This window comes from Perna viridis, chromosome 14, assembly GCF_037379345.1.
Source record: "Perna viridis isolate PV_CMFRI_1.1 ecotype Kerala chromosome 14, ASM3737934v1, whole genome shotgun sequence".
Taxonomy (NCBI): domain Eukaryota; kingdom Metazoa; phylum Mollusca; class Bivalvia; order Mytilida; family Mytilidae; genus Perna; species Perna viridis.
Genome location: NC_142458.1, coordinates 2,656,403 through 2,674,379, shown reverse-complemented (window position 1 = coordinate 2,674,379; position 17,977 = coordinate 2,656,403).

The following is a 17,977-nucleotide window of genomic DNA, read 5'->3' as shown; positions in this document are numbered from 1 at the left end:
AAGTTATAGGTCCAAATTATGGAAAATTGGTCTTTTTGGCTGATTTTTATGTCCTATCTTGTAAAAAGTGTAGAAAATTTTGTAAAAATATCAAATATTAAACTTTGAGGGCTATATTTACCTAAATATGGTGGTAATAAGCACTTGAAATCAAGTTTTGTGTAGATTTGAGCAAAAATTAGGTTAGAAATGAGGAAAAACTCACTCTCATTACTGCGGTTAAGGCCATATCAGCATTCCCCTATGGCAACATGGAAAATCCATTATTGAGTACTTTTTTTGCTTTAGGTGCCCTTTACTGGTCATGTTTTAATGTGAAAACACTGTATTTACAAATTTAAAGCCAAATATATCACCTTTTGTGAAAATTTAAAGATTTAGGATTTTTGACATGTGATCAAGAAAAAGGGGGAGGCATGTCAGAAATAATTTTTTTAAAATAGACCAATTTCTCAGAAAATGATTACTTTTAAAACTATTTCTTCATTAATATTGTTAAAAAACAAGTTGTGATTGATATTTTTTATTTGAAAAGTCAGAAAAAGTTCTTTGCAAATATTTAATGCATTTAAGTATGGTAGAATATTGTCACTTTTTTGCTCGCACAACTTGGTTACCCTATATTTAAAAATCAAATATTTAAAAAAGTGCTTGTCACATTTCACTGAAACTTTGCAAATGCATTCAGTATGTGTGTAGGAAGATACCTGTATAGTTATTTATTTTTTCTAAGACAAAAAGTGACTGTTTAGGTTACAGACCACCAATTCAACCAATGAGCATTTGGAACGTACGCAAAAATAGTCCTACGCAGAAATTACCCCTGTTCCTCATAGTGCTGTGAAAAAAGTTCTCATCTTATTTAAAAAAATTAAACAGTTTCTGACAGGAAAAACATTTCTGTACATTTTCTAGGTGCATTTTGCTTCTTGTGATGTGAAGCCTAATCTCCATAATGATTTTTAAATATACCCTTATCTTGTGAAAACACTGGGATTTCCCATGCTATTTATAGACCCTTCACTTCCGGTGACCAGTACTGCACTGCAAGTCTGCTAACCCCACATGCCATTCTGAGGATTGTGAGCTGACATATGTAGAATCATGCTGATATATAGTCCTCTGCAGGTTAAAGTTCAGGTAGAGTCCAGAGAAGTCATTGAATATTGTGAAATTAGCATAGAAGCCTATGGAAAGTGGAATTAGTGGTTTTTAGCCTTAAGAAGAAGCTATGGCAAAATGAAAAGTTTCTTGAAATAGTTTTAAACTACTTGAAGATCTTGTTAACTTTGCCATGAGAGGAATACACTACAAAAATCCTTTAAAATATGCATTTTTTTAAGTTATAGGTCCAAATTATGGAAAATTGGTCTTTTTGGCTGATTTTTATGTCCTATCTTGTAAAAAGTGTAGAAAATTTTGTAAAAATATCAAATATTAAACTTTGAGGGCTATATTTACCTAAATATGGTGGTAATAAGCACTTGAAATCAAGTTTTGTGTAGATTTGAGCAAAAATTAGGTTAGAAATGAGGAAAAACTCACTCTCATTACTGCGGTTAAGGCCATATCAGCATTCCCCTATGGCAACATGGAAAATCCATTATTGAGTACTTTTTTTGCTTTAGGTGCCCTTTACTGGTCATGTTTTAATGTGAAAACACTGTATTTACAAATTTAAAGCCAAATATATCACCTTTTGTGAAAATTTAAAGATTTAGGATTTTTGACATGTGATCAAGAAAAAGGGGGAGGCATGTCAGAAATAATTTTTTTAAAATAGACCAATTTCTCAGAAAATGATTACTTTTAAAACTATTTCTTCATTAATATTGTTAAAAAACAAGTTGTGATTGATATTTTTTATTTGAAAAGTCAGAAAAAGTTCTTTGCAAATATTTAATGCATTTAAGTATGGTAGAATATTGTCACTTTTTTGCTCGCACAACTTGGTTACCCTATATTTAAAAATCAAATATTTAAAAAAGTGCTTGTCACATTTCACTGAAACTTTGCAAATGCATTCAGTATGTGTGTAGGAAGATACCTGTATAGTTATTTATTTTTTCTAAGACAAAAAGTGACTGTTTAGGTTACAGACCACCAATTCAACCAATGAGCATTTGGAACGTACGCAAAAATAGTCCTACGCAGAAATTACCCCTGTTCCTCATAGTGCTGTGAAAAAAGTTCTCATCTTATTTAAAAAAATTAAACAGTTTCTGACAGGAAAAACATTTCTGTACATTTTATAGGTGCATTTTGCTTCTTGTGATGTGAAGCCTAATCTCCATAATGATTTTTAAATATACCCTTATCTTGTGAAAACACTGGGATTTCCCATGCTATTTATAGACCCTTCACTTCCGGTGACCAGTACTGCACTGCAAGTCTGCTAACCCCACATGCCATTCTGAGGATTGTGAGCTGACATATGTAGAATCATGCTGATATATAGTCCTCTGCAGGTTAAAGTTAAGGTAGAGTCCAGAGAAGTCATTGAATATTGTGAAATTAGCATAGAAGCCTATGGAAAGTGGAATTAGTGGTTTTTAGCCTTAAGAAGAAGCTATGGCAAAATGAAAAGTTTCTTGAAATAGTTTTAAACTACTTGAAGATCTTGTTAACTTTGCCATGAGAGGAATACACTACAAAAATCCTTTAAAATATGCATTTTTTTAAGTTATAGGTCCAAATTATGGAAAATTGGTCTTTTTGGCTGATTTTTATGTCCTATCTTGTAAAAAGTGTAGAAAATTTTGTAAAAATATCAAATATTAAACTTTGAGGGCTATATTGACCTAAATATGGTGGTAATAAGCACTTGAAATCAAGTTTTGTGTAGATTTGAGCAAAAATTAGGTTAGAAATGAGGAAAAACTCACTCTCATTACTGCGGTTAAGGCCATATCAGCATTCCCCTATGGCAACATGGAAAATCCATTATTGAGTACTTTTTTTGCTTTAGGTGCCCTTTACTGGTCATGTTTTAATGTGAAAACACTGTATTTACAAATTTAAAGCCAAATATATCACCTTTTGTGAAAATTTAAAGATTTAGGATTTTTGACATGTGATCAAGAAAAAGGGGGAGGCATGTCAGAAATAATTTTTTTAAAATAGACCAATTTCTCAGAAAATGATTACTTTTAAAACTATTTCTTCATTAATATTGTTAAAAAACAAGTTGTGATTGATATTTTTTATTTGAAAAGTCAGAAAAAGTTCTTTGCAAATATTTAATGCATTTAAGTATGGTAGAATATTGTCACTTTTTTGCTCGCACAACTTGGTTACCCTATATTTAAAAATCAAATATTTAAAAAAGTGCTTGTCACATTTCACTGAAACTTTGCAAATGCATTCAGTATGTGTGTAGGAAGATACCTGTATAGTTATTTATTTTTTCTAAGACAAAAAGTGACTGTTTAGGTTACAGACCACCAATTCAACCAATGAGCATTTGGAACGTACGCAAAAATAGTCCTACGCAGAAATTACCCCTGTTCCTCATAGTGCTGTGAAAAAAGTTCTCATCTTATTTAAAAAAATTAAACAGTTTCTGACAGGAAAAACATTTCTGTACATTTTATAGGTGCATTTTGCTTCTTGTGATGTGAAGCCTAATCTCCATAATGATTTTTAAATATACCCTTATCTTGTGAAAACACTGGGATTTCCCATGCTATTTATAGACCCTTCACTTCCGGTGACCAGTACTGCACTGCAAGTCTGCTAACCCCACATGCCATTCTGAGGATTGTGAGCTGACATATGTAGAATCATGCTGATATATAGTCCTCTGCAGGTTAAAGTTAAGGTAGAGTCCAGAGAAGTCATTGAATATTGTGAAATTAGCATAGAAGCCTATGGAAAGTGGAATTAGTGGTTTTTAGCCTTAAGAAGAAGCTATGGCAAAATGAAAAGTTTCTTGAAATAGTTTTAAACTACTTGAAGATCTTGTTAACTTTGCCATGAGAGGAATACACTACAAAAACCTTTAAAATATGCATTTTTTTAAGTTATAGGTCCAAATTATGGAAAATTGGTCTTTTTGGCTGATTTTTATGTCCTATCTTGTAAAAAGTGTAGAAAATTTTGTAAAAATATCAAATATTAAACTTTGAGGGCTATATTTACCTAAATATGGTGGTAATAAGCACTTGAAATCAAGTTTTGTGTAGATTTGAGCAAAAATTAGGTTAGAAATGAGGAAAAACTCACTCTCATTACTGCGGTTAAGGCCATATCAGCATTCCCCTATGGCAACATGGAAAATCCATTATTGAGTACTTTTTTTGCTTTAGGTGCCCTTTACTGGTCATGTTTTAATGTGAAAACACTGTATTTACAAATTTAAAGCCAAATATATCACCTTTTGTGAAAATTTAAAGATTTAGGATTTTTGACATGTGATCAAGAAAAAGGGGGAGGCATGTCAGAAATAATTTTTTTAAAATAGACCAATTTCTCAGAAAATGATTACTTTTAAAACTATTTCTTCATTAATATTGTTAAAAAACAAGTTGTGATTGATATTTTTTATTTGAAAAGTCAGAAAAAGTTCTTTGCAAATATTTAATGCATTTAAGTATGGTAGAATATTGTCACTTTTTTGCTCGCACAACTTGGTTACCCTATATTTAAAAATCAAATATTTAAAAAAGTGCTTGTCACATTTCACTGAAACTTTGCAAATGCATTCAGTATGTGTGTAGGAAGATACCTGTATAGTTATTTATTTTTTCTAAGACAAAAAGTGACTGTTTAGGTTACAGACCACCAATTCAACCAATGAGCATTTGGAACGTACGCAAAAATAGTCCTACGCAGAAATTACCCCTGTTCCTCATAGTGCTGTGAAAAAAGTTCTCATCTTATTTAAAAAAAATAAACAGTTTCTGACAGGAAAAACATTTCTGTACATTTTATAGGTGCATTTTGCTTCTTGTGATGTGAAGCCTAATCTCCATAATGATTTTTAAATATACCCTTATCTTGTGAAAACACTGGGATTTCCCATGCTATTTATAGACCCTTCACTTCCGGTGACCAGTACTGCACTGCAAGTCTGCTAACCCCACATGCCATTCTGAGGATTGTGAGCTGACATATGTAGAATCATGCTGATATATAGTCCTCTGCAGGTTAAAGTTAAGGTAGAGTCCAGAGAAGTCATTGAATATTGTGAAATTAGCATAGAAGCCTATGGAAAGTGGAATTAGTGGTTTTTAGCCTTAAGAAGAAGCTATGGCAAAATGAAAAGTTTCTTGAAATAGTTTTAAACTACTTGAAGATCTTGTTAACTTTGCCATGAGAGGAATACACTACAAAAATCCTTTAAAATATGCATTTTTTTAAGTTATAGGTCCAAATTATGGAAAATTGGTCTTTTTGGCTGATTTTTATGTCCTATCTTGTAAAAAGTGTAGAAAATTTTGTAAAAATATCAAATATTAAACTTTGAGGGCTATATTTACCTAAATATGGTGGTAATAAGCACTTGAAATCAAGTTTTGTGTAGATTTGAGCAAAAATTAGGTTAGAAATGAGGAAAAACTCACTCTCATTACTGCGGTTAAGGCCATATCAGCATTCCCCTATGGCAACATGGAAAATCCATTATTGAGTACTTTTTTTGCTTTAGGTGCCCTTTACTGGTCATGTTTTAATGTGAAAACACTGTATTTACAAATTTAAAGCCAAATATATCACCTTTTGTGAAAATTTAAAGATTTAGGATTTTTGACATGTGATCAAGAAAAAGGGGGAGGCATGTCAGAAATATTTTTTTTAAAATAGACCAATTTCTCAGAAAATGATTACTTTTAAAACTATTTCTTCATTAATATTGTTAAAAAACAAGTTGTGATTGATATTTTTTATTTGAAAAGTCAGAAAAAGTTCTTTGCAAATATTTAATGCATTTAAGTATGGTAGAATATTGTCACTTTTTTGCTCGCACAACTTGGTTACCCTATATTTAAAAATCAAATATTTAAAAAAGTGCTTGTCACATTTCACTGAAACTTTGCAAATGCATTCAGTATGTGTGTAGGAAGATACCTGTATAGTTATTTATTTTTTCTAAGACAAAAAGTGACTGTTTAGGTTACAGACCACCAATTCAACCAATGAGCATTTGGAACGTACGCAAAAATAGTCCTACGCAGAAATTACCCCTGTTCCTCATAGTGCTGTGAAAAAAGTTCTCATCTTATTTAAAAAAATTAAACAGTTTCTGACAGGAAAAACATTTCTGTACATTTTATAGGTGCATTTTGCTTCTTGTGATGTGAAGCCTAATCTCCATAATGATTTTTAAATATACCCTTATCTTGTGAAAACACTGGGATTTCCCATGCTATTTATAGACCCTTCACTTCCGGTGACCAGTACTGCACTGCAAGTCTGCTAACCCCACATGCCATTCTGAGGATTGTGAGCTGACATATGTAGAATCATGCTGATATATAGTCCTCTGCAGGTTAAAGTTAAGGTAGAGTCCAGAGAAGTCATTGAATATTGTGAAATTAGCATAGAAGCCTATGGAAAGTGGAATTAGTGGTTTTTAGCCTTAAGAAGAAGCTATGGCAAAATGAAAAGTTTCTTGAAATAGTTTTAAACTACTTGAAGATCTTGTTAACTTTGCCATGAGAGGAATACACTACAAAAATCCTTTAAAATATGCATTTTTTTAAGTTATAGGTCCAAATTATGGAAAATTGGTCTTTTTGGCTGATTTTTATGTCCTATCTTGTAAAAAGTGTAGAAAATTTTGTAAAAATATCAAATATTAAACTTTGAGGGCTATATTTACCTAAATATGGTGGTAATAAGCACTTGAAATCAAGTTTTGTGTAGATTTGAGCAAAAATTAGGTTAGAAATGAGGAAAAACTCACTCTCATTACTGCGGTTAAGGCCATATCAGCATTCCCCTATGGCAACATGGAAAATCCATTATTGAGTACTTTTTTTGCTTTAGGTGCCCTTTACTGGTCATGTTTTAATGTGAAAACACTGTATTTACAAATTTAAAGCCAAATATATCACCTTTTGTGAAAATTTAAAGATTTAGGATTTTTGACATGTGATCAAGAAAAAGGGGGAGGCATGTCAGAAATATTTTTTTTAAAATAGACCAATTTCTCAGAAAATGATTACTTTTAAAACTATTTCTTCATTAATATTGTTAAAAAACAAGTTGTGATTGATATTTTTTATTTGAAAAGTCAGAAAAAGTTCTTTGCAAATATTTAATGCATTTAAGTATGGTAGAATATTGTCACTTTTTTGCTCGCACAACTTGGTTACCCTATATTTAAAAATCAAATATTTAAAAAAGTGCTTGTCACATTTCACTGAAACTTTGCAAATGCATTCAGTATGTGTGTAGGAAGATATCTGTATAGTTATTTATTTTTTCTAAGACAAAAAGTGACTGTTTAGGTTACAGACCACCAATTCAACCAATGAGCATTTGGAACGTACGCAAAAATAGTCCTACGCAGAAATTACCCCTGTTCCTCATAGTGCTGTGAAAAAAGTTCTCATCTTATTTAAAAAAATTAAACAGTTTCTGACAGGAAAAACATTTCTGTACATTTTATAGGTGCATTTTGCTTCTTGTGATGTGAAGCCTAATCTCCATAATGATTTTTAAATATACCCTTATCTTGTGAAAACACTGGGATTTCCCATGCTATTTATAGACCCTTCACTTCCGGTGACCAGTACTGCACTGCAAGTCTGCTAACCCCACATGCCATTCTGAGGATTGTGAGCTGACATATGTAGAATCATGCTGATATATAGTCCTCTGCAGGTTAAAGTTAAGGTAGAGTCCAGAGAAGTCATTGAATATTGTGAAATTAGCATAGAAGCCTATGGAAAGTGGAATTAGTGGTTTTTAGCCTTAAGAAGAAGCTATGGCAAAATGAAAAGTTTCTTGAAATAGTTTTAAACTACTTGAAGATCTTGTTAACTTTGCCATGAGAGGAATACACTACAAAAATCCTTTAAAATATGCATTTTTTTAAGTTATAGGTCCAAATTATGGAAAATTGGTCTTTTTGGCTGATTTTTATGTCCTATCTTGTAAAAAGTGTAGAAAATTTTGTAAAAATATCAAATATTAAACTTTGAGGGCTATATTTACCTAAATATGGTGGTAATAAGCACTTGAAATCAAGTTTTGTGTAGATTTGAGCAAAAATTAGGTTAGAAATGAGGAAAAACTCACTCTCATTACTGCGGTTAAGGCCATATCAGCATTCCCCTATGGCAACATGGAAAATCCATTATTGAGTACTTTTTTTGCTTTAGGTGCCCTTTACTGGTCATGTTTTAATGTGAAAACACTGTATTTACAAATTTAAAGCCAAATATATCACCTTTTGTGAAAATTTAAAGATTTAGGATTTTTGACATGTGATCAAGAAAAAGGGGGAGGCATGTCAGAAATAATTTTTTTAAAATAGACCAATTTCTCAGAAAATGATTACTTTTAAAACTATTTCTTCATTAATATTGTTAAAAAACAAGTTGTGATTGATATTTTTTATTTGAAAAGTCAGAAAAAGTTCTTTGCAAATATTTAATGCATTTAAGTATGGTAGAATATTGTCACTTTTTTGCTCGCACAACTTGGTTACCCTATATTTAAAAATCAAATATTTAAAAAAGTGCTTGTCACATTTCACTGAAACTTTGCAAATGCATTCAGTATGTGTGTAGGAAGATACCTGTATAGTTATTTATTTTTTCTAAGACAAAAAGTGACTGTTTAGGTTACAGACCACCAATTCAACCAATGAGCATTTGGAACGTACGCAAAAATAGTCCTACGCAGAAATTACCCCTGTTCCTCATAGTGCTGTGAAAAAAGTTCTCATCTTATTTAAAAAAATTAAACAGTTTCTGACAGGAAAAACATTTCTGTACATTTTATAGGTGCATTTTGCTTCTTGTGATGTGAAGCCTAATCTCCATAATGATTTTTAAATATACCCTTATCTTGTGAAAACACTGGGATTTCCCATGCTATTTATAGACCCTTCACTTCCGGTGACCAGTACTGCACTGCAAGTCTGCTAACCCCACATGCCATTCTGAGGATTGTGAGCTGACATATGTAGAATCATGCTGATATATAGTCCTCTGCAGGTTAAAGTTAAGGTAGAGTCCAGAGAAGTCATTGAATATTGTGAAATTAGCATAGAAGCCTATGGAAAGTGGAATTAGTGGTTTTTAGCCTTAAGAAGAAGCTATGGCAAAATGAAAAGTTTCTTGAAATAGTTTTAAACTACTTGAAGATCTTGTTAACTTTGCCATGAGAGGAATACACTACAAAAATCCTTTAAAATATGCATTTTTTTAAGTTATAGGTCCAAATTATGGAAAATTGGTCTTTTTGGCTGATTTTTATGTCCTATCTTGTAAAAAGTGTAGAAAATTTTGTAAAAATATCAAATATTAAACTTTGAGGGCTATATTTACCTAAATATGGTGGTAATAAGCACTTGAAATCAAGTTTTGTGTAGATTTGAGCAAAAATTAGGTTAGAAATGAGGAAAAACTCACTCTCATTACTGCGGTTAAGGCCATATCAGCATTCCCCTATGGCAACATGGAAAATCCATTATTGAGTACTTTTTTTGCTTTAGGTGCCCTTTACTGGTCATGTTTTAATGTGAAAACACTGTATTTACAAATTTAAAGCCAAATATATCACCTTTTGTGAAAATTTAAAGATTTAGGATTTTTGACATGTGATCAAGAAAAAGGGGGAGGCATGTCAGAAATAATTTTTTTAAAATAGACCAATTTCTCAGAAAATGATTACTTTTAAAACTATTTCTTCATTAATATTGTTAAAAAACAAGTTGTGATTGATATTTTTTATTTGAAAAGTCAGAAAAAGTTCTTTGCAAATATTTAATGCATTTAAGTATGGTAGAATATTGTCACTTTTTTGCTCGCACAACTTGGTTACCCTATATTTAAAAATCAAATATTTAAAAAAGTGCTTGTCACATTTCACTGAAACTTTGCAAATGCATTCAGTATGTGTGTAGGAAGATATCTGTATAGTTATTTATTTTTTCTAAGACAAAAAGTGACTGTTTAGGTTACAGACCACCAATTCAACCAATGAGCATTTGGAATGTACGCAAAATAGTCCTACGCAGAAATTACCCCTGTTCCTCATAGTGCTGTGAAAAAAGTTCTCATCTTATTTAAAAAAATTAAACAGTTTCTGACAGGAAAAACATTTCTGTACATTTTATAGGTGCATTTTGCTTCTTGTGATGTGAAGCCTAATCTCCATAATGATTTTTAAATATACCCTTATCTTGTGAAAACACTGGGATTTCCCATGCTATTTATAGACCCTTCACTTCCGGTGACCAGTACTGCACTGCAAGTCTGCTAACCCCACATGCCATTCTGAGGATTGTGAGCTGACATATGTAGAATCATGCTGATATATAGTCCTCTGCAGGTTAAAGTTAAGGTAGAGTCCAGAGAAGTCATTGAATATTGTGAAATTAGCATAGAAGCCTATGGAAAGTGGAATTAGTGGTTTTTAGCCTTAAGAAGAAGCTATGGCAAAATGAAAAGTTTCTTGAAATAGTTTTAAACTACTTGAAGATCTTGTTAACTTTGCCATGAGAGGAATACACTACAAAAATCCTTTAAAATATGCATTTTTTTAAGTTATAGGTCCAAATTATGGAAAATTGGTCTTTTTGGCTGATTTTTATGTCCTATCTTGTAAAAAGTGTAGAAAATTTTGTAAAAATATCAAATATTAAACTTTGAGGGCTATATTTACCTAAATATGGTGGTAATAAGCACTTGAAATCAAGTTTTGTGTAGATTTGAGCAAAAATTAGGTTAGAAATGAGGAAAAACTCACTCTCATTACTGCGGTTAAGGCCATATCAGCATTCCCCTATGGCAACATGGAAAATCCATTATTGAGTACTTTTTTTGCTTTAGGTGCCCTTTACTGGTCATGTTTTAATGTGAAAACACTGTATTTACAAATTTAAAGCCAAATATATCACCTTTTGTGAAAATTTAAAGATTTAGGATTTTTGACATGTGATCAAGAAAAAGGGGGAGGCATGTCAGAAATAATTTTTTTAAAATAGACCAATTTCTCAGAAAATGATTACTTTTAAAACTATTTCTTCATTAATATTGTTAAAAAACAAGTTGTGATTGATATTTTTTATTTGAAAAGTCAGAAAAAGTTCTTTGCAAATATTTAATGCATTTAAGTATGGTAGAATATTGTCACTTTTTTGCTCGCACAACTTGGTTACCCTATATTTAAAAATCAAATATTTAAAAAAGTGCTTGTCACATTTCACTGAAACTTTGCAAATGCATTCAGTATGTGTGTAGGAAGATATCTGTATAGTTATTTATTTTTTCTAAGACAAAAAGTGACTGTTTAGGTTACAGACCACCAATTCAACCAATGAGCATTTGGAACGTACGCAAAATAGTCCTACGCAGAAATTACCCCTGTTCCTCATAGTGCTGTGAAAAAATTTCTCATCTTATTTAAAAAAATTCAACAGTTTCTGACAGGAAAAACATTTCTGTACATTTTATAGGTGCATTTTGCTTCTTGTGATGTGAAGCCTAATCTCCATAATGATTTTTAAATATACCCTTATCTTGTGAAAACACTGGGATTTCCCATGCTATTTATAGACCCTTCACTTCCGGTGACCAGTACTGCACTGCAAGTCTGCTAACCCCACATGCCATTCTGAGGATTGTGAGCTGACATATGTAGAATCATGCTGATATATAGTCCTCTGCAGGTTAAAGTTAAGGTAGAGTCCAGAGAAGTCATTGAATATTGTGAAATTAGCATAGAAGCCTATGGAAAGTGGAATTAGTGGTTTTTAGCCTTAAGAAGAAGCTATGGCAAAATGAAAAGTTTCTTGAAATAGTTTTAAACTACTTGAAGATCTTGTTAACTTTGCCATGAGAGGAATACACTACAAAAATCCTTTAAAATATGCATTTTTTTAAGTTATAGGTCCAAATTATGGAAAATTGGTCTTTTTGGCTGATTTTTATGTCCTATCTTGTAAAAAGTGTAGAAAATTTTGTAAAAATATCAAATATTAAACTTTGAGGGCTATATTTACCTAAATATGGTGGTAATAAGCACTTGAAATCAAGTTTTGTGTAGATTTGAGCAAAAATTAGGTTAGAAATGAGGAAAAACTCACTCTCATTACTGCGGTTAAGGCCATATCAGCATTCCCCTATGGCAACATGGAAAATCCATTATTGAGTACTTTTTTTGCTTTAGGTGCCCTTTACTGGTCATGTTTTAATGTGAAAACACTGTATTTACAAATTTAAAGCCAAATATATCACCTTTTGTGAAAATTTAAAGATTTAGGATTTTTGACATGTGATCAAGAAAAAGGGGGAGGCATGTCAGAAATAATTTTTTTAAAATAGACCAATTTCTCAGAAAATGATTACTTTTAAAACTATTTCTTCATTAATATTGTTAAAAAACAAGTTGTGATTGATATTTTTTATTTGAAAAGTCAGAAAAAGTTCTTTGCAAATATTTAATGCATTTAAGTATGGTAGAATATTGTCACTTTTTTGCTCGCACAACTTGGTTACCCTATATTTAAAAATCAAATATTTAAAAAAGTGCTTGTCACATTTCACTGAAACTTTGCAAATGCATTCAGTATGTGTGTAGGAAGATACCTGTATAGTTATTTATTTTTTCTAAGACAAAAAGTGACTGTTTAGGTTACAGACCACCAATTCAACCAATGAGCATTTGGAACGTACGCAAAAATAGTCCTACGCAGAAATTACCCCTGTTCCTCATAGTGCTGTGAAAAAAGTTCTCATCTTATTTAAAAAAATTAAACAGTTTCTGACAGGAAAAACATTTCTGTACATTTTATAGGTGCATTTTGCTTCTTGTGATGTGAAGCCTAATCTCCATAATGATTTTTAAATATACCCTTATCTTGTGAAAACACTGGGATTTCCCATGCTATTTATAGACCCTTCACTTCCGGTGACCAGTACTGCACTGCAAGTCTGCTAACCCCACATGCCATTCTGAGGATTGTGAGCTGACATATGTAGAATCATGCTGATATATAGTCCTCTGCAGGTTAAAGTTAAGGTAGAGTCCAGAGAAGTCATTGAATATTGTGAAATTAGCATAGAAGCCTATGGAAAGTGGAATTAGTGGTTTTTAGCCTTAAGAAGAAGCTATGGCAAAATGAAAAGTTTCTTGAAATAGTTTTAAACTACTTGAAGATCTTGTTAACTTTGCCATGAGAGGAATACACTACAAAAATCCTTTAAAATATGCATTTTTTTAAGTTATAGGTCCAAATTATGGAAAATTGGTCTTTTTGGCTGATTTTTATGTCCTATCTTGTAAAAAGTGTAGAAAATTTTGTAAAAATATCAAATATTAAACTTTGAGGGCTATATTTACCTAAATATGGTGGTAATAAGCACTTGAAATCAAGTTTTGTGTAGATTTGAGCAAAAATTAGGTTAGAAATGAGGAAAAACTCACTCTCATTACTGCGGTTAAGGCCATATCAGCATTCCCCTATGGCAACATGGAAAATCCATTATTGAGTACTTTTTTTGCTTTAGGTGCCCTTTACTGGTCATGTTTTAATGTGAAAACACTGTATTTACAAATTTAAAGCCAAATATATCACCTTTTGTGAAAATTTAAAGATTTAGGATTTTTGACATGTGATCAAGAAAAAGGGGGAGGCATGTCAGAAATAATTTTTTTAAAATAGACCAATTTCTCAGAAAATGATTACTTTTAAAACTATTTCTTCATTAATATTGTTAAAAAACAAGTTGTGATTGATATTTTTTATTTGAAAAGTCAGAAAAAGTTCTTTGCAAATATTTAATGCATTTAAGTATGGTAGAATATTGTCACTTTTTTGCTCGCACAACTTGGTTACCCTATATTTAAAAATCAAATATTTAAAAAAGTGCTTGTCACATTTCACTGAAACTTTGCAAATGCATTCAGTATGTGTGTAGGAAGATACCTGTATAGTTATTTATTTTTTCTAAGACAAAAAGTGACTGTTTAGGTTACAGACCACCAATTCAACCAATGAGCATTTGGAACGTACGCAAAAATAGTCCTACGCAGAAATTACCCCTGTTCCTCATAGTGCTGTGAAAAAAGTTCTCATCTTATTTAAAAAAATTCAACAGTTTCTGACAGGAAAAACATTTCTGTACATTTTATAGGTGCATTTTGCTTCTTGTGATGTGAAGCCTAATCTCCATAATGATTTTTAAATATACCCTTATCTTGTGAAAACACTGGGATTTCCCATGCTATTTATAGACCCTTCACTTCCGGTGACCAGTACTGCACTGCAAGTCTGCTAACCCCACATGCCATTCTGAGGATTGTGAGCTGACATATGTAGAATCATGCTGATATATAGTCCTCTGCAGGTTAAAGTTAAGGTAGAGTCCAGAGAAGTCATTGAATATTGTGAAATTAGCATAGAAGCCTATGGAAAGTGGAATTAGTGGTTTTTAGCCTTAAGAAGAAGCTATGGCAAAATGAAAAGTTTCTTGAAATAGTTTTAAACTACTTGAAGATCTTGTTAACTTTGCCATGAGAGGAATACACTACAAAAATCCTTTAAAATATGCATTTTTTTAAGTTATAGGTCCAAATTATGGAAAATTGGTCTTTTTGGCTGAATTTTATGTCCTATCTTGTAAAAAGTGTAGAAAATTTTGTAAAAATATCAAATATTAAACTTTGAGGGCTATATTTACCTAAATATGGTGGTAATAAGCACTTGAAATCAAGTTTTGTGTAGATTTGAGCAAAAATTAGGTTAGAAATGAGGAAAAACTCACTCTCATTACTGCGGTTAAGGCCATATCAGCATTCCCCTATGGCAACATGGAAAATCCATTATTGAGTACTTTTTTTGCTTTAGGTGCCCTTTACTGGTCATGTTTTAATGTGAAAACACTGTATTTACAAATTTAAAGCCAAATATATCACCTTTTGTGAAAATTTAAAGATTTAGGATTTTTGACATGTGATCAAGAAAAAGGGGGAGGCATGTCAGAAATAATTTTTTTAAAATAGACCAATTTCTCAGAAAATGATTACTTTTAAAACTATTTCTTCATTAATATTGTTAAAAAACAAGTTGTGATTGATATTTTTTATTTGAAAAGTCAGAAAAAGTTCTTTGCAAATATTTAATGCATTTAAGTATAGTAGAATATTGTCACTTTTTTGCTCGCACAACTTGGTTACCCTATATTTAAAAATCAAATATTTAAAAAAGTGCTTGTCACATTTCACTGAAACTTTGCAAATGCATTCAGTATGTGTGTAGGAAGATACCTGTATAGTTATTTATTTTTTCTAAGACAAAAAGTGACTGTTTAGGTTACAGACCACCAATTCAACCAATGAGCATTTGGAACGTACGCAAAAATAGTCCTACGCAGAAATTACCCCTGTTCCTCATAGTGCTGTGAAAAAAGTTCTCATCTTATTTAAAACAATTAAACAGTTTCTGACAGGAAAAACATTTCTGTACATTTTATAGGTGCATTTTGCTTCTTGTGATGTGAAGCCTAATCTCCATAATGATTTTTAAATATACCCTTATCTTGTGAAAACACTGGGATTTCCCATGCTATTTATAGACCCTTCACTTCCGGTGACCAGTACTGCACTGCAAGTCTGCTAACCCCACATGCCATTCTGAGGATTGTGAGCTGACATATGTAGAATCATGCTGATATATAGTCCTCTGCAGGTTAAAGTTAAGGTAGAGTCCAGAGAAGTCATTGAATATTGTGAAATTAGCATAGAAGCCTATGGAAAGTGGAATTAGTGGTTTTTAGCCTTAAGAAGAAGCTATGGCAAAATGAAAAGTTTCTTGAAATAGTTTTAAACTACTTGAAGATCTTGTTAACTTTGCCATGAGAGGAATACACTACAAAAATCCTTTAAAATATGCATTTTTTTAAGTTATAGGTCCAAATTATGGAAAATTGGTCTTTTTGGCTGATTTTTATGTCCTATCTTGTAAAAAGTGTAGAAAATTTTGTAAAAATATCAAATATTAAACTTTGAGGGCTATATTTACCTAAATATGGTGGTAATAAGCACTTGAAATCAAGTTTTGTGTAGATTTGAGCAAAAATTAGGTTAGAAATGAGGAAAAACTCACTCTCATTACTGCGGTTAAGGCCATATCAGCATTCCCCTATGGCAACATGGAAAATCCATTATTGAGTACTTTTTTTGCTTTAGGTGCCCTTTACTGGTCATGTTTTAATGTGAAAACACTGTATTTACAAATTTAAAGCCAAATATATCACCTTTTGTGAAAATTTAAAGATTTAGTATTTTTGACATGTGATCAAGAAAAAGGGGGAGGCATGTCAGAAATAATTTTTTTAAAATAGACCAATTTCTCAGAAAATGATTACTTTTAAAACTATTTCTTCATTAATATTGTTAAAAAACAAGTTGTGATTGACATTTTTTATTTGAAAAGTCAGAAAAAGTTCTTTGCAAATATTTAATGCATTTAAGTATGGTAGAATATTGTCACTTTTTTGCTCGCACAACTTGGTTACCCTATATTTAAAAATCAAATATTTAAAAAAGTGCTTGTCACATTTCACTGAAACTTTGCAAATGCATTCAGTATGTGTGTAGGAAGATACCTGTATAGTTATTTATTTTTTCTAAGACAAAAAGTGACTGTTTAGGTTACAGACCACCAATTCAACCAATGAGCATTTGGAACGTACGCAAAAATAGTCCTACGCAGAAATTACCCCTGTTCCTCATAGTGCTGTGAAAAAAGTTCTCATCTTATTTAAAAAAATTAAACAGTTTCTGACAGGAAAAACATTTCTGTACATTTTATAGGTGCATTTTGCTTCTTGTGATGTGAAGCCTAATCTCCATAATGATTTTTAAATATACCCTTATCTTGTGAAAACACTGGGATTTCCCATGCTATTTATAGACCCTTCACTTCCGGTGACCAGTACTGCACTGCAAGTCTGCTAACCCCACATGCCATTCTGAGGATTGTGAGCTGACATATGTAGAATCATGCTGATATATAGTCCTCTGCAGGTTAAAGTTAAGGTAGAGTCCAGAGAAGTCATTGAATATTGTGAAATTAGCATAGAAGCCTATGGAAAGTGGAATTAGTGGTTTTTAGCCTTAAGAAGAAGCTATGGCAAAATGAAAAGTTTCTTGAAATAGTTTTAAACTACTTGAAGATCTTGTTAACTTTGCCATGAGAGGAATACACTACAAAAATCCTTTAAAATATGCATTTTTTTAAGTTATAGGTCCAAATTATGGAAAATTGGTCTTTTTGGCTGATTTTTATGTCCTATCTTGTAAAAAGTGTAGAAAATTTTGTAAAAATATCAAATATTAAACTTTGAGGGCTATATTTACCTAAATATGGTGGTAATAAGCACTTGAAATCAAGTTTTGTGTAGATTTGAGCAAAAATTAGGTTAGAAATGAGGAAAAACTCACTCTCATTACTGCGGTTAAGGCCATATCAGCATTCCCCTATGGCAACATGGAAAATCCATTATTGAGTACTTTTTTTGCTTTAGGTGCCCTTTACTGGTCATGTTTTAATGTGAAAACACTGTATTTACAAATTTAAAGCCAAATATATCACCTTTTGTGAAAATTTAAAGATTTAGGATTTTTGACATGTGATCAAGAAAAAGGGGGAGGCATGTCAGAAATAATTTTTTTAAAATAGACCAATTTCTCAGAAAATGATTACTTTTAAAACTATTTCTTCATTAATATTGTTAAAAAACAAGTTGTGATTGATATTTTTTATTTGAAAAGTCAGAAAAAGTTCTTTGCAAATATT